The sequence below is a fragment of the Triticum urartu genome, chromosome 3A (genome assembly GCF_056163025.1).
Source record: "Triticum urartu cultivar PI428250 chromosome 3A, HENAU_Tu73, whole genome shotgun sequence".
NCBI lineage: Eukaryota > Viridiplantae > Streptophyta > Magnoliopsida > Poales > Poaceae > Triticum > Triticum urartu.
In genome coordinates, this window is record NC_141875.1 from 410,575,009 (window position 1) to 410,590,423 (window position 15,415).

The following is a 15,415-nucleotide window of genomic DNA, read 5'->3' on the forward strand; positions in this document are numbered from 1 at the left end:
CCGATACGGTCTCTTAGATATTGGTCTAGTGCCTGGTAACAGCTCTATCAAAAACTCCATGTCTCGATCTGGTGGCATGCCTGGTAGTTCCTCCGGAAATACATCAGGATAATCCTTAACAACTAGCACTTCCTCTTGAACAACTCTCGAGAAGGAATTTACTTGATTCCTCCTTGGCGCATGCCTAGACACATACTTGATCTGTTTACCTTCTGGGTGGTGAGGAGAATTCACTTACTAGCACAATCGATGTTTCCTCCATACTTCGATTGCCAATCCATGCCTAGTATTATATCCAATCCTTGTGATTCCAAAATAATTAGGTCTGAGGGGAAAACATGCTTACCAATGGTCAATGGAAACCGATCACACCATCGGCTGGCCCAATACTCCGCTCCTGGTGAGCTTACTAACATGGGTGACCTAAGGGCCAAGGTTGGCAATTTAAACTTGTCCACAAATCCCCTTGATATGTATGAATGCGATGCACTATTATCAAAAGGAACAAGGGTGGTAAATGACTTAATCAAAAACTTACCAATCACTGCGTCAAGCTTCTCTTCAACTTCCATTCCCATTACCATTCTTAGGGCCACTATGGTTGTGTGAACTTCCTCCATTGTGAGAATGGCCTCCATGGTTATGATGGGTGTGTCCTCCCGAGTACGAGGTAAAACAAGGCTTCTGTTGGGCTCCAGAGTTGTACTTCCCATGTCCATACTTTCGTTTGTGTTTCTATATCTGCTGTTGCTTGCCTTCAATCATGAGAGCCCTGTCTACCAGGTCCTAATAGTTGGTGAATGTTGCCACCATCAACTGCATACTCAGCTCATCATTCAGACCCTCAAGAAACTTCTCCTACTTCGTGACATCTCTGGCCACATCATCTGGGGCATACCGAGTGTAACATCCCAAATTTTCAATTTCGAATTTTATACATTAGATCATCATTGCATATCATATTTTATTTGATTTTGTCCTAATCCAGAAATTCTACGCAACTCAAGGACCCACGGAGAGAGTTGGGGATTTCGTTATTTTCATATTTGAGTTTTCTCAAATTTTAAAAATAGGATCATTTGATTTTATTTATTTTATCTTCAATTATTTCTATTATAAAAATATGAGAGAGGGAATAAAATGACTTTCCCAAAATAAAGATATATTGAGTATTTAATAACAAATCAAATAAGATTTTATGGAGTTTTTGGCTAGTTTATTTGAATTTAGGAAAAATTGCACATTTTTCCAAACTGCATTTTAGGGCCAAGAAAATTTTCATCTCGTTCTAAATATTTTATTTAGGCGGTGAAAATTTATTTTGGCATTTTTAGAATTTTATTTTATTTTCTAGAATTTTTCTTAGTTTCGGCGGAATTTGTTTTTTTTAAGTATCGTGCGCCCGAGTGGGCCGAAGGCCCAGCCGAGCCAGGCCAGGCCCAAGCCGCCGCCGCCTTCCCCCGCGGGAGACCGACCCGCCGCCGCCGCCGAGTCCAGCCGGGGCACGCCTCCCAAGGCCGACCCCGACCCGGCGCCCCCTTCCCCAAGCCACGCTGCCACCCTCTCATAAATACCCCCGCCGCCGCCGCCTCACCCCGCCCCGCCTCCCGCAACCGCCGCTCGCCGCCGTGTGCCGCCGCCGCCGACGCCACCGCACCCCGCCGGAGCCCCGAGTCCCGCCGGAGTCCGACGAGGTAGCCGCGCCGTCTGCCGCCGGTTTTTTGAAGAAAACCGATTCGGTTTTTTAAACCCTGGGTTTTATTTTTTTTATTTTTATTAGATCGGTTTTATCGGTTCACTTATTTAGCGAGCGTTCGCTCGTTCGATCGTTTTAACGAACGAGTTCACCATTTAGTTTCACTTAACGAACGTTCGTTCGTTAATCTGTTCGTCAGTTTTTTCTTTTTCTCAGATTTTCTGTGATTATTTCTGATCGCGATTTGTGATCCGATTTTCGTTTTAGTATAACTTTTCGCTCGTTTATCAGAATCACGCGATTCAAGCGCCTAGAGTTTCGTCTCGAAACCCTCTTTTCGTTTAACCAACTCAAACAAGTTTTTGTTTCTGTAAAATTTGACTTAGGTCCCAATTAGTAATCGAAGCTTGTTTCTTTCGCCGTTTGACTTTCGTTGTTTCATTCGATTTGTTTCTTTTTGCAAACCGGAGTTCTTAAGTTGAACTTTTTGGTTAGATGTCTTAATTGAGTTTTACCTGTGCATTGGATGAGTGCTTATTGTGTGCTTGTTTGTTTGCGATAGAGTACCCGAAGTGCGCCACTTTCTACTTCGAATCTCTAGGTTTCATGGATCATCAGCAAGGCACGTAACACTTTGATCATACCTCTTACTACCCAGTTTTATTGCATTAGATGAATCCTCAGACATTTGCATGAATAGGATTTGATTAATATGTGGGTTTTGGGAAGTAGTTAAGGTAGTACCTATTACCTGTTTTATTATCAAACCCTGGGAGTTACTTCTATGTTTGCTTATGCCAAGCTATGCTTGTAGACGTGGATTGGGTTTGAGAGTATTCATGACAGATGAGATATTGTTTAATTAATGGTTAAACTTAAGGTGGCAACTTAAATACACATCTGGGTGGATTGAGGCACCTGGGTATTCTAGCGATTGCCTGTTTTTCTTTATGGACCGCCACCCAGGCTCAAAGGGATCATGAGATTATTCATGCTAGAAACTTCCGTGTGTAGCCACAAGCTAGTATGGGCTCTAGCATAGTTGATTAAGTCGTGTGAACTCTTACAATGGTAGACTAGCAGATGTAGGGGAAAGTAGGTGTAACGGTCTACCCGATCGTAAGGTGCTAGCGGTTCTGAAAGACTATGTCTCGGTTATCCGTTTCGCAAACACCATGTAGTGCGAGAATCCGAACGGAGGAGATCGAGTCTTATGGGGAAAAGTGCGCAAACCTCTGCAGGGTGTATAAACTAATCATGGTTAGCCATGTCCCCGGTTATGGACGTCTTGAGTATCTAGTACTTGGATTATCATGTGAATCTCATCATGTGACTTTAATTAATTTTTTTGGGTTTTAATGATGATGTTTAATTGGGATTGAGAGGGTGTCTACACTCTCAATGTTTAACAACCACCATGTTAGTTAAATAAAATTTATTCCTTTGCAGTAGGGAAAAATTGGCTTTACACAAAACTGTAACCATAGAGCTTGCCACCAGCCATATATGCATGTAGTATAGCCTATTTCTGTTCACTACTCTCTATGTGTTACATTGCCAGCATATTCCATGTGCTGACCCGTTTTCGGGCTGCAACATTCATGTTGCAGACTTTTCAGACGACGAATAAGGAGCCTTAGGTCGTGGTTCTATACTCAGTGATGCCGTTGGAGTTGATGGACTCACTTTTCTTCCAAGCCTTCCGCTGTTATCGTTATTAGATGGCCTTAAGCCATATTATTTGTAATAAGTTCTCTTTTGAGACACTCGATGTAATAAGTGTGTGATTGCTACTCTGTTATAAATCCTTCAAGTACTATGCGTATTAGCATTACTGATCCAGGGATGACACTGAAGCGCAGAGATCAGATTGTTTGAGGTCTGGTCGCTACAAGATGGTATCAGAGCACATGCTGACTGTAGGACACGACCACTAAGATAAAGACCTAGATCACCATTCTCTTCTCATTCTGACTTCTCATCTTTTCTACTCTTTTAGGATGGCGGATGCAAGGAACAAGTTCATGCAACCAGATGAAGATACACCCTTTGGACGCCACCTGAAGGAACTCACTAAGTACCTAAACATCGGAGTACCAAGCTTCACCGGGACCTACAACACCACTTCATGGACGTTCGCGCCAGTCACTGATCCCATAGAGTTTTCCTTTGATGCACCAACTTGGAGTCTAGGAAAGAGCATGGCAGCCCACATCACCATGGGACGTATTGGAGAAGTTTACCGCAATGATCTTAAGGATACTTTCTACCAGATTTGTGGGCGCCGAGATGAACAATGGGAGATGATCAACACCAGGAAGGATAGATCAATCGCAGCTTTTATCCAGGAGTTAAACCAGCACATTCGCCGTCAGGAGAACCAGATGTGCGCAGGTATGATAGATTTGAAGAAGGCAATGACAAGAATCACGGAGCTGGAGGAAGAACTCAAGGCTACACGCGAAGACTATTTGGAGGAAATCGAAGTATTAGTGGAGAAGAGTGACGACCTGACCAGGAAGCTAGGAGTTTTCATGGGAGATCCCATGCCAAGAGGAGAAGATGACGATTCCACTTGCCTGGGGAACTACATCATCATCGACGACACCGACTCGGACCCAGACAACAGCAATGATGACTATATTGATGAAGCTGGAGCGGATATCATGGAGTCTTCATCGGAACAGTTTTTCTAGTAGACCACCATAACAGTAGTAGAATTCCACCATGTATATAGCATAGTCCGAGCACTTTGGTAACGATAGTTCTAGACCGATTGTATGCCCTTGTTCGAATTGAATGAAGTGATTTTGTTTACTTTTGCCTCATCTGCATATGGGCAGTGTTTTCTCTCTAGACCTCATTCTATTCTATATTCTCATCTTTTCTAAAGCCTCAGATGCCTCCGAGACATGACAATGGATTTGCTTTCCCACTGGAGCTCACTCAGTTGATCCAGCAGCAGAATGCATTGATGAAGTTGCTAGTCCAGAATCAGAATCAGGGAAACAACAATAACAACCCACCACCACCACCACCTGTTGATCACTTAACCCGTTTCCTTAGACTAAATCTGCCGGTGTTCTCCAGTAGCACCGAGCCGATAGTGGCAGATGATTGGCTCCGCAAGACAGGGAGGGAATTGACCACAGCAGGATGCATAGATGCAGAAAAGGTGCGTTTTGCCGCACATCAGCTTGAAGGACCCGCAACATCATGGTGGGAGATTTTCACATCCACTTATCCTATCGACACTGTCACATGGGATCAGTTTCAACAGGCTTTCCGTACTGCCCATGTTTCAGCAGGAGCTATGGCCATCAAGAAGCGTGAGTTTCACAACTTGCGCCAAGGAGGACGGACAGTTGGCCAATACGTGGATGACTTTAGTAAGTTAGCACGTTATGCCCCGGATGACGTTGCTACGGATGCAGCTAAGCAGGAGATGTTTCTGGAAGGACTGAATGATGAGTTGATCATGCAGTTGATGGTAGCAACTTTCAACAACTTCCAGGAGTTGGTAGATCGTGCTCTTATGATTGAAGGGAAGCAGCAATAGATTGAGAACCACAAGAGGAAGTATGGACAAGGGAAATACAATTCACGAGCTCAGCAAAAGCCACGTTTTACCCCGAAATCAGGAGGACATTTTCAGCATGCCCATGGAGGAGGGAGTTCGCATAATCATAATGGCCCCAAGAATGGTAAAGGGAATGGGGGAAGAAACGGTCAGAACCATACCAACCCATCAACCCCAGCCAAGAGATACCTGAGCCAAGTCACTTGTTATAAGTGTTAGAAGACCGGACATTATGCCAATGAATGTCCTGAAGCCCAGAATGGAAATGGCAATGGAAGCTCTGGGAAGAAGCCGAACCCTTTCAACAAGGGACAGGTGAACCACGTTAACGTGGAGGAGGTTGAAGCCCAGCCAGATGTAGTAATAGGTAAGTTTTTGGTTAAGTCATTTACTGTAATCGTTCTTTTTGTTACGGGTGCATCGCATTCATACATATCAAGGGGATTCGTGGATAAGTATAAACTGCCCACCAAGGTTCTTAGAACACCTATGTTAGTAAGCTCACCAGGAGCGGAGTATATGGCCAGTAAAGGATGTTTTCAAGTTCCATTGAGTACAGGTAGGCATGTGTTTCCCTCGGATTTGATCATTTTGGAATTGCAAGGTTTGGATGTAATTCTGGGTATGGATTGGCTATCGATGTATGGAGGAAACATGGATTGCGCCAGTAAGTTGATTTTGCTTACCACCCCAGAGGGGAGAAGGATCAAGTATGTATCATGGCATGTGCCGAATAGGACTCAAGTAAATTCCTTATCAGAAGTTGTACCGGAGGAGGTACCGGTGGTAAAGGATTTTCCGGATGTATTTCCAAAAGAATTGCCAGGCATGCCACCGGATACAGACATTGAGTTTTTGATTGAGCTTTTGCCAGGCACAGGACCAATATCTAAGAGACCGTATAGAATTCCTGCAAAGGATTTGGAGGAGATTAAGAAGCAGATTAAAGAGTTACTGGATAAGGGATATATTCGCCCAAGTTCGTCACCTTCGGGATCACCAGTACTTCTAGTGGAAAAGAAGGATGAATTGTTAAGGATGGTTGTTGATTATCGAGGATTGAATGAAGTGACGATCAAGAATAAGTACCCACTGCCAATGATCAATGATTTATTTGACCAATTGCAAGGAGCTAAGGTATTTTCCAAGATTGATTTGTGATCAGGATACCACCAATTGAAGATTCGAGAGCAGGACATACCTAAGACAGCTTTTACCACAAGGTACGGGAAGTATGAGTATACCATTATATCATTTGGTCTGACTAACGCACCTGCCTATTTTATGAACATGATGAACAGAGTGTTTATGGAGTTTTTGGATAAGTTCGTCATAGTGTTCATTGATGATATTCCGGTTTACTCGAAGAGTGAAGAAGAACATAAAGAACATTTGCGTTTGGTACTTGGTAAGCTCAGAGAACATCAGTTATACGCCAAGTTCAGCAAATGTGAGTTTTGTTTGAAGGAAGTTGGATTCCTCGGACATGTTATATCCGGAGAAGGAATAGCTGTAGATCCCACCAAGGTTGTCACTGTGACAAATTGGGAAGCCCCAACAACAGTTGGAGAGATCTGGAGTTTTCTTGGACTCGCAGGATACTACCGGAGGTTCATTGAAAATTTCTCGAAGATTGCAAAACCTATGACGTAGTTGTTGAAGAAGGATACCAAGTTCAAATGGACAGAGGAATGTGAGGCCAGTTTCCAGGAGTTGAAGAAACGTTTGGTTACCTCGCCAGTGTTGATTCTGCCAGATCAGCGCAAGGATTATGAGGTATATTGTGACGCTTCATGTCGAGGACTTGGAGCACTGCTTATGCAGGAGGGAAGAGTTGTTTCATATGCCTCACGACAGCTTAAGCCCCATGAGTTGAATTATGCTACACATGACTTGGAGTTAGCAGCTGTAGTGCATGCTTTGAAGACGTGGAGACATTTTCTCATTGGAAACCATTGTGAGGTGTACACGGATCATAAGAGTTTGAAGTACATCTTCACGCGGAAGGAGTTGAATCTCAGGCATAGGAGATGGTTGGAGCTCAGCAAGGATTATGATATGAGATTGCAATATCATCCCGGAAAGGCTAACGTAGTAGCTGATGCATTGAGCCGCAAGAGCCATGTCAACACACTAATGACCGGAGAGTTACCAAAGGAGTTAGCCAAGGATCTTCGTGAGCTATGTTTGGAGATAGTTCCGAGAGGCTATGTAGCAGCATTGGAGATTCAGTCTACTCTAATGGATAAGATCAGAGAAGCACAGAAGACCAACAAGGAGATTGCCACCATAAAGGAGAAGGTCAGCAAGGGAAAAGTTAAAGGATTTCTTGAGGATGAACACGATACTTTATGGTTTGAGGACCGCGTTTATGTGCCTAATGACCCGGAGATCAGGAAGCTAGTTTTGCAAGAGGCCCATGATTCACCGTACTTGATTCACCCAGGAAATACCTAGATGTATTTGGATTTGAAAGACACTTTCTGGTGGACCGGAATGAAGAAGGATATTGCGGAGTATGTAGCAGTTTGTGATGTATGTTAGAGAGTGAAGGCAGAGCATCAGAAGCCAGCAGGATTGCTACAGCCATTGCTGATACCCGAATGGAAGTGGGATAAGCTAGGCATGGATTTTATCACGGGATTACGCAAGACCCGTTCAGGCTATGACTCGATATGGGTTTTAGTCGATCGCTTGACGAAGGTAGCTCATTTCATCCTAGTGAAGACCACTTACACCAGTGCTAAGTTGGCAAAGATATACATGACCAGGATCGTATGTCTGCATGGAGTTCCGAGGAGCATTGTATTAGATAGAGGAACCCAGTTTACCTCAAAGTTCTGGAATCAGTTACACGAAACTTTGGGTACTAGACTAGAGTTCAGTACAACTTTTCATCCGTAGACCGATGGACAGACCGAGAGAGTCAATCAGATTTTGGAGGATACGCTGAGAGCTTGTGCGCTAGATTATGGATCTAGTTGGGATGACAACTTGCCATATGCGGAGTTCTCTTACAACAACAGTTATCAATCCAGTTTGAAGATGGCCCCTTTTGCAGCCTTTTACGTAAGAAGGTGTAGAACACCATTGTCGTGGGACGAAGTTGGAGACCGCCAGTTGTTTGGACCAGATTTGAGTAAGGAGTCTGAACAGAAGGTGAAGTTGATTCGCGATAGGCTCAAGGTAGCCTGGTCCAGGCAGAAGAGCTATGCAGATTCTAAACGCAAGGAGACAGTTTACGAAGCCGGAGATAGAGTTTATCTTCGTGTATCTCCACTTCGAGGAGTTAAGCGCTTTGGAGTTAAGGGAAAGTTAGCGCCACGTTTTGTGGGACCATACAAAGTTTTGGAACGCATGGAAGATGTTGCTTATAAGTTGGAATTGCCTGAGTGATTGTCGGGAGTTCAAGACGTGTTCCACGTTTCCCAGTTGAAGAAGTGTCACGCAGAGATGGCGGATATACCACTGAGAGATACAGTGCCGCTGGAAGCGATTCAGTTGGATAGTGATTTGACCTATGAGGAGAAACCAGTCAAGATTCTCGAGTATGCCAGCCGAGTCACCCACAGCAAGGTTATCAAGCTTTACAAAGTTCAGTGGAGCCACCACATCGAGGATGAAGCCACCTGGGAGTGAGAGGAAGATCTGCAGAAGGACCACCCTCACCTATTTTCTAGCCAACCCGAATCTCGAGGGCGAGATTCATCTTAAGGGGGGTAGGTTTGTAACATCCCAAATTTTCAATTTGGAATGTTATACATTAGATCATCGCTCCATATCATATTTTTTTGCTTTTGTCCCGATCCATAAATTCTATGCAACTCAAGGACCGACGGAGAGAGTTGGGGATTTCGTTATTTTCATATTTGAGTTTTCTCAAATTTGAAAATAGGATCATTTGATTTTATTTATTTTACCTTCAATTATTTCTATTATAAAAATATGAGAGGGGGAATAAAATGACTTTCCCAAAATAAAGAAATATTGAGGATTTAATTAAAAAATCAAATAAGATTTTATTTCGGAGTTTTTGGCTAGTTTATTTGAATTTAGGAAAAATTGAACGTTTTTCAAAACTGCATTTTAGGGCCAAGAAAATGCATTTTATTTAGGCGGTCAAAACTTATTTTGGCATTTTTAGAGTTTTATTTTATTTTCTAGAATTTTTCTTAGTTTCGGCGGAATTTGTTTTTTTTAAGTACCGCGCGCCCGACTGGGCCGAAGGCCCCGCCGAGCTAGGCCAGGCCCAAGCCGCCGCCGCCTTCCCCCGCGGGAGACCGACCCGCCGCCACCGTCGAGTTCGGCCGGGGCACGCCTCCTGAGGCCGACCCCGACCCGGCGCCCCCTTCCCCAAGCCGCGCCACCCCACCTATCATAAATACCCCCGCCCCGCCGCCTCACCCCGCCACCCAGACCCGCCCCGCCTCCCGCTGCCGCCGCTCGCCGCCGTGTGCCGCCGCCGCTTGCCGTGCCGCCCACCACCGACGCCACCCCACCCCGCCGGAGCCCCAAGTCCCGCCGGAGTCCGACGAGGTAGACGCGCCGTCCGCCGCTGGTTTTCTGAAGAAAACCGATTCGTTTTTTTTTTGAAAACCCTAGGTTTTTTTATTAGACCGGTTTTATCGGTTCACTTATTTAGCGAGCGTTCGCTCGTTCGTTCGTTTTAACGGACGAGTTTACCATTTAGTTTCAATTAACGAACGTTTGTTCGTTTATCTGTTCGTCAGTTTTTTCTTTTTTCTCAGATTTTCCCCGATTATTTCTGATCGCGATTTCTGATCTGATTTTCATTTTAGTATAACTTTTCGCTCGTTTATCAGAATCACGCGATTCAAGTGCCTAGAGTTTCGTCTCGAAACCCTCTTTCCGTTTAACCAACTCAAACAAGTTTTTGTTTCTGTAAAATTTGACTTAGGTCCCGATTAGTAATCGAAGCTTGTTTCTTTCGCCGTTTGACATTCATTGTTTCGTTCGATTTGTTTCTTTTTGCAAACCGGAATTCTTAAGTTGAACTTTCTGGTTAGATCTCTTAATTGAGTTTTACCTTTGCTTTAGATGAGTGCTTATTGTGTGCTTGTTTGTTTGCGATAGAGTACCCAGAGTGCGCCGCTTTCTACTTCGAATCTCTGGGTTTCACGGATCATCAGCAAGGCAAGTAACACTTTGATCATACCTCTTACTACCCAGTTTTATTGCATTAGATCAATCCTTAGACATTTGCATGAATAGGATCTGATTAATATGTGGGTTTTGGGAAGTAGTTAAGGTAGTACCTATTACCTGTTTTATTATCAAACCCTGGGAGTTACTTCTACGTTTGCTTATGCCATGCTATGCTTGTAGACGTGGATTGGGTTTGAGAGTATTAATGATAGATGAGAGATTGTTTAATTAATGGTTAAACTTAATGTGACAACTTAAATACACATCTGGGTGGATTGAGGCACCTGGGTATTCCAGCGATTGCCTGTTTTTCTTTATGGACCGCCACCCTGGCTCAAAGGGATCATGAGATTATTCATGCTAGAAACTTCCGTCTGTAGACACAAGCTACTATGGGCTCTAGCATAGTTGATTAAGTCGTGCGAACTCTTACAGTGGTAGACTAGCAGATGTAGGGGAAAGTAGGTGTAACGGTCTACCCGATCGTAAGGTGCTAGCGCTTCTGAAAGACTATGTCTTAGTCATCCATTTCTCAAACACCATGTAGTACGAGAATCCCAACGGAGGAGATCGAGTCTTGTGGGGAAAGTGCGCAAACCTCTACAGAGTGTATAAACTAATCATGGTTAGCCGTGTCCCCGGTTATGGACGTCTTGAGTATCTAGTACTTGGATTATCATGTGACTTTAATTAATTTTGTTGGGTTTTAACGATGATGTTTAATTGGGATTGAGAGGGTGTGCTACACTCTCAATATTTAACAACCACCATGTTATTTAAATAAAATTTATTCCTTTGTAGTAGGGAAAATTTGGCTTTACGCAAAATTGTAACCATAGAGGTTTCCACCAGCCATATATGCATGTAGTATAGCCTATTTCTGTTCACTACTCTCTATGTGTTACATTGCCAGCATATTCCATGTGCTGACCCGTTTTCGGGCTGCAACATTCATGTTGCAGACTTCACAGACGACGAATAAGGAGCCTTAGGTCGTGGTTCTATACTTAGTGATGCCGTTGGAGTTGATGGACTCACTTATCTTCCAACCCTTCCGCTGTTATCGTTGTTAGATGGCCTTAAGCCATATTGTTTGTAATAAGTTCTCTTTTGAGACACTCGATGTGATAAGTGTGTGATTGCTACTTTGTTATAAATCCTTCAAGTACTGTGTGTGTCAGCATTACTGATCCAGGGATGACACTGAAGCACAGAGATCCGATTGTTTGAGGTCTGGTCGCTACACCGAGCTAACTTGCTGAACTCATCCACGTACTGTGCCACAGTACGATTTCCCTGGCGTAAGTTGCGGAACTCACGCTTCTTCATACTCACAGCTCTAGCTAAGACATGTGTAGTGCAGAAGGCTTGTTGAAACTGATCCGAAGTGACATTGGCCACGGGGAAAGTGATTGTGTAGTTCTCCCACCATGAGGCCGCGGGTCCATCCAGTTGATGTGCGGCAAAGCGCACCTTCTCAGCATCTGTGCAACCTATGGTGGTCAGCTCCCTTCCAATATTGCAGAGCTAGTCATCAGCAACAATCGGCTTGGTGCTACTACAGAACACCGATGGATTCAACCTTTGAAAGCGGGCTAAGTTGTCCACTTGGGGTGGTGGCGGTGGCTTGTTGTTGTTGCCTTGGTTCTGGACTAGCAACTGCATCAAGGTATTCTGCTGTTGGATCAACTGAGTGAGCTCCAGTGGGAAGGTGAATGCGGGGTTATGTCTCGGAGGCATCTGATATGTTTAGAGGGGTGAGAACATAATAGAATAGGGACTAATGAGAGATTTCACTACCCATATGCACGTGAGACAAGCATATTCATTCCACACCAGTCAATATCAAACAAAATTCATACAATCAATCTAAGCTACCGTTACAAAATCTCATGGACTATAACTATATACATGGAGGTACTCTAATGGTAATATGGTGGTCGACTAGAAATTTTGATCGGTGAAAGACTCCATAATATCTGCTCTGGCTTCGTCTTCATAATCATCATCGCTATCGGGGTCGGAGTCTATGTTGTTGATACATCCATTTTGCATCATGCTTTTATATCGATATTTATTGCATTATGGGTTGTTATTACACATTATGTCACAATACGTATGCCTATTCTCTCTTATTTTACAAGGTTTACATGAAGAGGGAGAATGCCGGCAGTTGGAATTCTGGGCTAGAAAAGGAGCAAATATTAGAGACCTATTCTGCACAACTCCAAAAGTCCTGGAACTTCACGGGAGCAAGTTTCAGAATATATAAAAAATATAGGGCGAAAGAAGTACCAGAGGGGAACCACCCACCATCCACGAGGGTGGGGGCGCGCCCTACCCCCTGGGCGCGCCCCCTGCCTCGTGGGCCCCCTGGCAGCCCTCTGATGCCAATCTTTGGCTATATGGAGTCTTTCGTGGAGGAAAAAAGCATAAGCTATCTCACGGGACGAAATTCCGCTGCCATGAGGCGGAACCTTGGCAGAACCAATCTAGGGCTCCGACGGATCTGTTTTGCCAAGGAAACTTCCCTCCGGGAGGGGGAAATCATCACCATGGTCATCACCAACGATCCTCTCATCGGGAGGGGGTCATTATCCATCAACATCTTCACCAGCACCATCTCATCCCAAATCCTAGTTCATCTCTTGTATGCAATCTTTGTCCCAAATCCTCAGATTGGTACGTGTGGGTTGCTAGTAGTGTTGATTACTCTTTCTAGTTGATGCTAGTTGGTTTATTCGCGGGAAGATCATATGTTCAGATCCTTTATGCATATTAATACCCCTCTGATTATGAACATGAATATGATTTGTGAGTAGTTACATTTGTTCATGAGGAAATGGGAGAAGTCTTGCGATGAGTAGTCATGTCAGTTTGGTATTCGTTTGATATTTTGGTGAGACGTATGTTGTCTTTCCTCTAGTGGTGTCATGTCAATGTCGACTACATGACACTTCACCATTGTTTGGGCCTAGAGGAGGGCATTGGGAACTAATAAGTAGATGATGGGTTGCTAGAGTGATAGAAGCTTAAACCCTAGTTTATGCATTGCTTCGTAAGGGGCTGATTTGGATCCACATGTTTCATGCTATGGTTAGGTTTGCCTTAATACTTCTGTTGTAGTTGTGGATGCTAGCAATAGGGGTTAATCATAAGTGGGATGCTTGTCCAAGCAAGGACAGTACCCAAGCAATGGTCCACCCACATATCAAATTATCAAAGTACGGAATGCGAATCATATGAACGTGATGAAAAGTAGCTTGACGATAATTCCCATATGTCCTCGGGAGCGCTTTCCTTTATATAAGAGTTTGTCTAGGCTTTTCCTTTGCTACAAAAAGGATTGGGCCATCTTGCTGCACCTTATTTACTTTTAGTACTTGTTACCCGTTACAAACTAGCTTATCACGAAACTATCTGTTACCGATAATTTCAGTGCTTGTAGAGAATACCTTACTGAAAACTGCTTATCATTTCCTTCTGCTCCTCGTTTGGTTCGACACTCTTACTTATCGAAAAAACTACGATAGATCCCCTATACTTGTTGGTCACCAAGACTCTTTTCTGGTGCCATGCCTTTGGTAGGTGGAATTTGGTAAGGAAAAATTTATATAGTGTGCTGAAATTTACTGTCACTTGTTACTATGGAAGATAATCCTTTGAGGGGCTTGTTCGGGGTATCTTCACCCAGACCAGTAGGAAAAATTTCTCCGTTTTGGAATATTTAAGAAAATAGGAAAATAAGAAGTAGTCTGGGAAGGACACGAGGCGTCCACGAGGGTGGAGGGCGTGCCCTACCCCCCTAAGCGCGCGCCCCAGCCTTGTGGGCACCTCATGTGCTCTCCAGACTCCGTTTTCTTGCACGATACTTATTTTGGTTGGTAAAAATTCATTATATAATCTCCCGAAGGTTTTGACCACCGTACCACGCAAATATCCTCTGTTTTGTTTTGAGTTGTTTCTGCTGCAGTTATAGAGCAAGATGTCTTCTCAAGAGTCAGTCGGGGGAGTCGGGTGTCTCATCTAACACCGGGGCCAAGAGCAAACAGCAATGCTGACCACTTTGGGCCATCAACTGAGGAAGAGATGGAGGCTGACGTTAAAAGGATAGATGCAATGGAGGCTGACTTGAAAAGGATAGATGCCATGGAGGAGGATGAAGAAGTTACTTCTCGTTTCCGAGCTGGATTCACGATGGGGGAACTACAGAGCTCAGCTATTCCAAACTGGGTCATCCCTTCCAATGTTAGATTTCTTTCTTATGAAAATATGAAAAAGTGTGTTACTTGTTCTCCCGCAGCTATGCAACATCCTTGGGTGAAAGGAGCTTTAGCCGTCGCGGGCAAGCTCCGTAAGGAAATAATGGACCTTAAGCAGCAAGTCAATAAGCTTGAGGAAGAGAATCACATCCCGAGGGGCATCATCGCCAAGAATATCACATCACCACCCCCGAAGAAGGGGACATAAACACATGGGTATGGGCACTCCCCTTGGCAATTGCCAAGCTTGGGGGAGTGCCCCGGTATCGTATCACCATCACACTTTTATCTTTACCGTTTTTCATATTTCGATCCTTTTGGTAATATCTTGATCTAGTAGAATAAAGTTTTAGTATGATCTAGTTTTGAGTTTTTCTTTATGATCCTTTTATGTAATCAAGTCCGTGAGCTATATATAATAAAGATTAGTGTTGAGTCAAGGGCTTGATTATTTTTCTATGATCTTGAGGGAATAAAATAAAGAGAAATAATAAAAAGAAATAAAGAGATCATATGGATCTTATGGAGAGTAATGACTTCACATATAAAGAGTATGATGAATAAAAGTTGTTGAGAGTTGACAAACATAGTTTTGGTCATCGTTGCGATTAATAGGAAGTAATAAAGAAAGAGAGGTTTTCACATATAAATATACTATCTTGAACATCTTTTATGATTGTGAGCACTCATTAGAATATGACATGCTAAAGA